Source organism: Phalangium opilio, unplaced genomic scaffold, assembly GCF_054372755.1.
Source record: "Phalangium opilio isolate 3A_F unplaced genomic scaffold, DU_Popi_V2 ptg000390l_1, whole genome shotgun sequence".
Classification (NCBI taxonomy): domain Eukaryota; kingdom Metazoa; phylum Arthropoda; class Arachnida; order Opiliones; family Phalangiidae; genus Phalangium; species Phalangium opilio.
In genome coordinates this window covers 4,781,979-4,790,146 of record NW_028324234.1, presented here as the reverse complement: position 1 = coordinate 4,790,146, position 8,168 = coordinate 4,781,979, and the positions used below count along the sequence as shown (strand labels likewise).

The 8,168-nt window shown below is 46.9% G+C and overlaps 2 non-coding genes across 2 annotated transcripts; both read left to right on the top strand.

Annotated features, from left to right (window-relative positions):
* Positions 1-6,601: 6,601 nt before the first annotated feature.
* Positions 6,602-6,671, top strand: TRNAD-GUC (transfer RNA aspartic acid (anticodon GUC)). Its single transcript has one exon. It is a non-coding gene; the product is annotated as a tRNA-Asp (tRNA).
* A 1,244-nt stretch (positions 6,672-7,915) lies between these two features.
* Positions 7,916-7,988, top strand: TRNAD-GUC (transfer RNA aspartic acid (anticodon GUC)). The gene has a single exon. It is a non-coding gene; the product is annotated as a tRNA-Asp (tRNA).
* Positions 7,989-8,168: the final 180 nt, after the last annotated feature.

Here is an 8,168-nt window from a genome sequence, read left to right as displayed (position 1 = left end):
TTTAATTTTTGGGCTTCCGTGGCGCAAAGGTTAGCGCGTTCGGCTGTTAACCGAAAGGTAAGTGGTTCGAGCCCACCCGGGAGAGTTGTTGTGGGGTCTGAGATGTAAAGAAAAAAGACATAACTTTTCCACAATACCTGACAACCATTTAATTTCTGAGCTTCCATGGCTCAATGGTTAGCGGGTTCGGCTGGTAAACAATAGGTTGGTGGTTCGAGCCCATCCGGGAAAGGTGTTGTGATGTCTCAGATGTAACGTAAAAAGTTATAGCTTTTCCACAATACTTGACGACCATTTAATTTTTGGGCTTCCATGGCGCAATGGTTAGCGCGTTCAGCTGTTATTCAAAGACTGGTGGTTTGAGCCCTCCCGGGAGCGGTGTTGTGACGTCTCAGATGTAACGTAAAATGTCAGAGTTTTCCACAATACCTGACGACCATTTAATTTTTGGGCTTCCGTGGCGCAATGATTAGCGCGTTCGGCTGTTAACCGAAAGGATAGTTGTTCGAGCCCACCCGGGAGAGGTGTTGTGGGGTCTCAGATGTAACGAAAAAAGTCATAACTTTTCCACAATACCTGACAACCATTTAATTTCTGAGCTTCCGTGGCCCAATGGTTAGCGCGTTCGGCTGTTAACCAATAGGTTGGTGGTTCGAGCCCATTCGGGAGCGGTGTTGTGAGGTCTCAAATGTAACGTAAAAAGTCATAGCTTTTCCACAATACCTGACGACCATTTAATTTTTGGGCTTCCGTGGCACAATGGTTAGCGCGTTCAGCTGTTATTCAAAGACTGGTGGTTTGAGCCCTCCCGGTAGCGGTGTTGTGACGTCTCAGATGTAACGTAAAATGTCAGAGTTTTCCACAATACCTGACGACCATTTAATTTTTGGGCTTCCGTGGCGCAATGATTAGCGCGTTCGGCTGTTAACCGAAAGGATAGTGGTTCGAGCCCACCCGGGAGAGGTGTTGTGGGGTCTCAGATGTAACGAAAAAAGTCATAACTTTTCCACAATACCTGACAACCATTTAATTTCTGAGCTTCCGTTTCTCAATGGTTAGCGCGTTCGGCTGTTAACCAATAGGTTGGTGGTTCGAGCCCATCCGGGAGCGGTGTTGTGATGTCTCAGATGTAACGTAAAAAGTCATAGCTTTTCCACAATACCTGACGACCATTTAATTTTTGGGCTTCCGTGGCACAATGGTTAGCGCGTTCAGCTGTTATTCAAAGACTGGTGGTTTGAGCCCTCCCGGGAGCGGTGTTGTGACGTCTCAGATGTAACGTAAAATGTCAGAGTTTTTCACAATACCTGACGACCATTTAATTTCCGGGCTTCCGTGGCGCAATGGTTAGTGCGTTCGGCTGTTAACCGAAAGGTTAGTGGTTCGAGCCCGCCCGGGAGAGGTGTTGTGGGGTCTCAGATGTAACGAAAAAAGTCATAACTTTTCCACAATACCTGACAAACATATAATTTCTGAGCTTCCGTGGCTCAATGGTTAGCGCGTTCGGCTGTTAACCAATAGGTTGGTGGCTCGAGCCCATCCGGGAGCGGTGTTGTGATGTCTCAGATGTAACGTAAAAAGTCATAGCTTTTCCACAATACCTGACGACCATTTAATTTTTGGGCTTCCGTGGCACAATGGTTAGCGCGTTCAGCTGTTATTCAAAGACTGGTGGTTTGAGCCCTCCCGGGAGCGGTGTTGTGACGTCTCAAATGTAACGTAAAATGTCAGAGTTTTTCACAATACCTGACGACCATTTAATTTCCGGGCTTCCGTGGCTCAATGGTTAGCGCGTTCGGCTTTTAACCGAAAGTTTGGTGGTTCAAGCAGATTCGGGAGCGGTGTTGTGAGGTCTCAGATGTAACGAAAAAAGTCATAACTTTTCCACAATACCTGACAACCATTTAATTTTTGGGCTTCCGTGCCCCAATGGTTAGCGCGTTCGGCTGTTAACCGAAAGGTTAGTGGTTCGAGCCCACCCGGGAGAGGTGTTGTGGGGTCTCAGATGTAACGAAAATTCATAACTTTTCCACAATACCTGACAACCATTCAATTTCTGAGCTTCCATGGCTCAATGTTTAGCGCGTTCGGCTGTTAACCAATAGGTTGGTGGTTCGAGCTCATCCGGGAGCGGTGTTGTGATGTCTCAGATGTAACGTAAAAAGTCATAACTTTTCCACAATACCTGACAGCCATTTAATTTCTGAGCTTCCGTGGCTCAATGGTTAGCGCGTTCGGCTGTTAACCAATAGGTTGGTGGTTCAAGCAGGTTCGGGAGCGGTGTTGTGAGGTCTCAAATGTAACGTAAAAGGTCATAACTTTTCCACAATACCTGACAGCCATTTAATTTCTGAGCTTCCGTGGCCCAATGGTTAGAGCGTTCGGCTGTTAACCAATAGGTTGGTGGTTCAAGCAGTTTTGGGAGCGGTGTTGTGAATTCTCAGATGTAACGTAAAATGTCAGAGTTTTTCCACAATACCTGACGACAATTTAGTTTTTGGGCTTCCGTGGCGCAATGGTTAGCGCGCTCAGCTGTTTTTCAAAAGGCTGGTGGTTCGAGCCCACTCCGGAACAGTGTTTTGAGGTCTCAGATGTAACGTAAAAAGTCATAGCTTTTCCACGATACTTACGACCATCTAATTTTTGGGCTTCCGTGGCACAATGGTTAGCGCGTTCGGCTGTTAACCGAAAGGTTAGTGGTTCGAGCCCATCCGGGAGCGGTGTTGTAAGGTCTCAGATGTAACGTAAAAAGTCAAAGTTTTTCCACAATAACTGACGACCATATAATTTTTGGGCTTCCGTGGCGCAATGGTTAGCGCGCTCAGGTGTTATTTAAAAGGTTGGTGGTTCGAGCCCACCCGGGGCAGTGTTGTGAGGTCTCAGATGTAACGTAAAAAGTCATAGCTTTTCCACAATACCTGACGACCATTTAATTTTTGGGCTTCCGTGGCGCAATGTTTAACGCGTTCAGCTGTTATTCAAAGACTGGTTGTTTGAGCCCTCCCGGGAGCGGTGTTGTGAGGTCTCAGATGTAACGTAAAATGTCAGAGTTTTTCACAGTACCTGACGACCATTTAAGTACCGGCCTTCCGTGGCGCAAGGGTTAGCGCGTTCGGCTGTTAACCGAAAGGGTAGTGGTTCGAGCCCACCCGGGAGAGGTGTTGTGGGGTCTCAGATGTAACGTAAAAAGCCAAAGTTTTTCCACAATACCTGACGACCATTTAATTTTTGGGCTTCCGTGGCGCAATGGTTAGCGCGTTTGCCTATTAACCGAAAGGTTAGTGGTTCGAGCCTACCCGGGAGAGGTGTTGTGGGGTCTCAGATGTAACGAAAAAAGTCATAACTTTTCCATAATAAATGACAACCATTTAATTTTTGGGCTTCCGTGGCGCAAAGGTTAGCGCGTTCGGCTGTTAACCGAAAGGTAAGTGGTTCGAGCCCACCCGGGAGAGTTGTTGTGGGGTCTGAGATGTAAAGAAAAAAGACATAACTTTTCCACAATACCTGACAACCATTTAATTTCTGAGCTTCCATGGCTCAATGGTTAGCGGGTTCGGCTGGTAAACAATAGGTTGGTGGTTCGAGCCCATCCGGGAAAGGTGTTGTGATGTCTCAGATGTAACGTAAAAAGTTATAGCTTTTCCACAATACTTGACGACCATTTAATTTTTGGGCTTCCGTGGCGCAATGGTTAGCGCGTTCAGCTGTTATTCAAAGACTGGTGGTTTGAGCCCTCCCGGGAGCGGTGTTGTGACTTCTCAGATGTAACGTAAAATGTCAGAGTTTTTCGCAATACCTGACGACTATTTAATTTTCGGGCTTCCGTGGCTCAATGGTTAGCGCGTTCGGCTTTTAACCGAAAGTTTGGTGGTTCAAGCAGATTCGGGAGCGGTGTTGTGAGGTCTCAGATGTGACGTAAAAAGTCAAAGTTTTTCCACAATACCTGACGACCATATAATTTTTGGCCTTCCGTGGCGCAATGGTTAGCGCGTTCAGCTGTTATTCAAAGACTGGTGGTTTGAGCCCTCCCGGAAGCGGTGTTGTGAGGTCTCATATGTAACGTAAAATGTCAGAGTTTTTCACAGTACCTGACGACCATTTAATTTCCGGGCTTCCGTGGCTCAATGGTTAGCGCGTTAGGCTTTTAACCGAAAGTTTGGTGGTTCAAGCAGATTCGGGAGCGGTGTTGTGAGGTCTCAGATGTAACGTAAAAAGTCAGATTTTTCCACAATACCTGACGACCATTTAATTTTTGGGCTTCCGTGGCGCAATGGTTAGCGCGTTTGGCTGTTAACCGAAAGGGTAGTGGTTCGAGCCCACCCGGGAGAGGTGTTGTGGGATCTCAGATGTAACGTAAAAAGCCAAAGTTTTTCCACAATACCTGACGACCATTTAATTTTTGGGCTTCCGTGGCGCAATGGTTAGCGCGTTTGCCTGTTAACCGAAGGGTTAGTGGTTCGAGCCTATCCGGGAGAGGTGTTGTGGGGTCTCAGATGTAACGAAAAAAGTCATAACTTTTCCACAATACCTGACAACCATTTAATTTTTGGGCTTCCGTGGCGCAATGGTTAGCGCGTTCGGCTGTTAACCGAAAGGTTAGTGGTTCGAGCCCACCCGGGAGAGTTGTTGTGGGGTCTCAGATGTAAAGAAAAAAGACATAACTTTTCCACAATACCTGACAACCATTTAATTTCTGAGCTTCCATTGCTCAATGGTTAGCGGGTTCGGCTGGTAAACAATAGGTTGGTGGTTCGAGCCCATCCGGGAAAGGTGTTGTGATGTCTCAGATGTAACGTAAAAAGTTATAGCTTTTCCACAATACCTGACGACCATTTAATTTTTGGGCTTCCGTGGCGCAATGGTTAGCGCGTTCAGCTGTTATTCAAAGACTGGTGGTTTGAGCCCTCCCGGGAGCGGTGTTGTGACGTCTCAGATGTAACGTAAAATGTCAGAGTTTTTCGCAATACCTGACGACTATTTAATTTTCGGGCTTCCGTGGCTCAATGGTTAGCGCGTTCGGCTTTTAACCGAAAGTTTGGTGGTTCAAGCAGATTCGGGAGCGGTGTTGTGAGGTCTCAGATGTGACGTAAAAAGTCAAAGTTTTTCCACAATACCTGACGACCATATAATTTTTGGGCTTCCGTGGCGCAATGGTTAGCGCGTTCAGCTAATATTCAAAGACTGGTGGTTTGAGCCCTCCCGGGAGCGGTGTTGTGAGGTCTCAGATGTAACGTAAAATGTCACAGTTTTTCACAGTACCTGACGACCATTTAATTACCGGGCTTCCGTGGCTCAATGGTTAGCGCGTTAGGCTTTTAACCGAAAGTTTGGTGGTTCAAGCAGATTCGGGAGCGGTGTTGTGAGGTCTCAGATGTAACGTAAAAAGTCAGATTTTTCCACAATACCTGACGACCATTTAATTTTTGGGCTTCCGTGGCGCAATGGTTAGCGCGTTCGGCTGTTAACCGAAAGGGTAGTGGTTCGAGCCCACTAGGGAGAGGTGTTGTGGGGTCATAGATGTAACGTAAAAAGCCAAAGTTTTTCCACAATACCCTACGATCATTTAATTTTTGGGCTTCCGTGGCGCAATGGTTAGCGCGTTCGGCTGTTAACCAATAGGTTGGTGGTTCGAGCCCATCCGGGAGCGGTGTTGTGATGTCTCAGATGTAACGTAAAAAGTCATAGCTTTTCCACAATACCTGACGACCATTTAATTTTTGGGCTTCCGTGGCGCAATGGTTAGCGCGTTCAGCTGTTATTCAAAGACTGGTGGTTTGAGCCCTCCCGGGAGCGGTGTTGTGACTTCTCAGATGTAACGTAAAATGTCAGAGTTTTTCACAATACCTGACGACCATTTAATTTCCGGGCTTCCGTGGCTCAATGGTTAGCGCGTTCGGCTTTTAACCGAAAGTTTGGTGGTTCAAGCAGGTTCGGGAGCGGTGTTGTGAGGTCTCAAATGTAACGTAAAAGGTCATAACTTTTCCACAATACCTGACAGCCATTTAATTTTTGAGCTTCCGTGGCTCAATGGTTAGCGCGTTCGGCTGTTAACCAATAGGTTGGTGGTTCAAGCAGATTCGGGAGCGGTGTTGTGAATTCTCAGATGTAACGTAAAATGTCAGAGTTTTTCCACAATACCTGACGACAATTTAGTTTTTGGGCTTCCGTGGTGCAATGCTTAGCGCGCTCAGCTGTTATTCAAAAGGCTGGTGGTTCGAGCCCACCCGGGAGCAGTGTTGTGAGGTCTCAGATGTAACATAAAAAGTCATAGCTTTTCCTCAATACCTGACGACCATTTAATTTTTGGGCTTCCGTGGCGCAATGGTTAGCGCGTTCAGCTGTTATTCAAAGACTGGTGGTTTGAGCCCTCCCGGGAGCGGTGTTGTGAGGTCTCAGATGTAACGTAAAATGTCAGAGTTTTTCACAGTACCTGACGACCATTTAATTTTCGGGCTTCCGTGGCTCAATGGTTAGCGCGTTCGGCTTTTAACCGAAAGTTTGGTGGTTCATGCAGATTCGGGAGCGGTGTTGTGAGGTCTCTGATGTAACGTAAAAAGTCAGATTTTTCCACAATACCTGACGACCATTTAATTTTTGGGCTTCCGTGGCGCAATGGTTAGCGCGTTCGGCTGTCAACCGAAAGGTTAGTGGTTCGAGCCCACCCTTGAGAGTTGTTGTGGGGTCTCAGATGTAAAGAAAAAAGACATAACTTTTCCACAATACCTGACAACCATTTAATTTCTGAGCTTCCATGGCTCAATGGTTAGCGGGTTCGGCTGGTAAACAATAGGTTGGTGGTTCGAGCCCATCCGGGAAAGGTGTTGTGATGTCTCAGATGTAACGTAAAAACTTATAGCTTTTCCACAATACTTGACGACCATTTAATTTTTGGGCTTCCGTGGCGCAATGGTTAGCGCGTTCAGCTGTTAACCGAAAGGGTAGTGGTTCGAGCCCACCCGGGAGAGGTTTTGTGGGGTCTCAGATGTAACGTAAAATGTCAGAGTTTTTCCACAATACCTGACGACAATTTAGTTTTTGGGCTTCCGTGGCGCAATGCTTAGCGCGCTCAGCTGTTATTCAAAAGGCTGGTGGTTCGAGCCCACCCGGGAGCAGTGTTGTGAGGTCTCAGATGTAACATAAAAAGTCATAGCTTTTCCACAATACCTGACGACCATTTAATTTTTGGGCTTCCGTGGCGCAATGGTTAGCGCGTTCAGCTGTTATTCAAAGACTGGTGGTTTGAGCCCTCCCGGGAGCGGTGTTGTGAGGTCTCAGATGTAACGTAAAATGTCAGAGTTTTTCACAGTACCTGACGACCATTTAATTTCCGGGCTTCCGTGGCTCAATGGTTAGCGCGTTCGGCTTTTAACCGAAAGTTTGGTGGTTCAAGCAGATTCGGGAGCGGTGTTGTGAGGTCTCTGATGTAACGTAAAAAGTCAGATTTTTCCACAATACCTGACGACCATTTAATTTTTGGGCTTCCGTGGCGCAATGGTTAGCGCGTTCAGCTGTTATTCAAAGACTGGTTGTTTGAGCCCTCCCGGGAGCGGTGTTGTGAGGTCTCAGATGTAACGTAAAATGTCAGAGTTTTTCACAGTACCTGACGACCATTTAATTTCCGGGCTTCCGTGGCTCAATGGTTAGCGCGTTCGGCTTTTAACCGAAAGTTTGGTGGTTCAAGCAGATTCGGAAGCGGTGTTGTGAGGTCTCAGATGTAACGTAAAAAGTCAGATTTTTCCACAATACCTGACGACCATTTAATTTTTGGGCTTCCGTGGCGCAATGGTTAGCGCGTTCGGCTGTTAACCGAAAGGGTAGTGGTTCGAGCCCACCCGGGAGAGGTGTTGTGGGGTCTCAGATGTAACGTAAAAAGCCGAAGTTTTTCCACAATACCTGACGACCATTTAATTTTTGGGCTTCCGTGGCGCAATGGTTAGCGCGTTCGGCTGTCAACCGAAAGGTTAGTGGTTCGAGCCCACCCGGGAGAGTTGTTGTGGGGTCTCAGATGTAAAGAAAAAAGACATAACTTTTCCACAATACCTGACAACCATTTAATTTCTGAGCTTCCATGGCTCAATGGTTAGCGGGTTCGGCTGGTAAACAATAGGTTGGTGGTTCGAGCCCATCCGGGAAAGGTGTTGTGATGTCTCAGATGTAACGTAAAAACT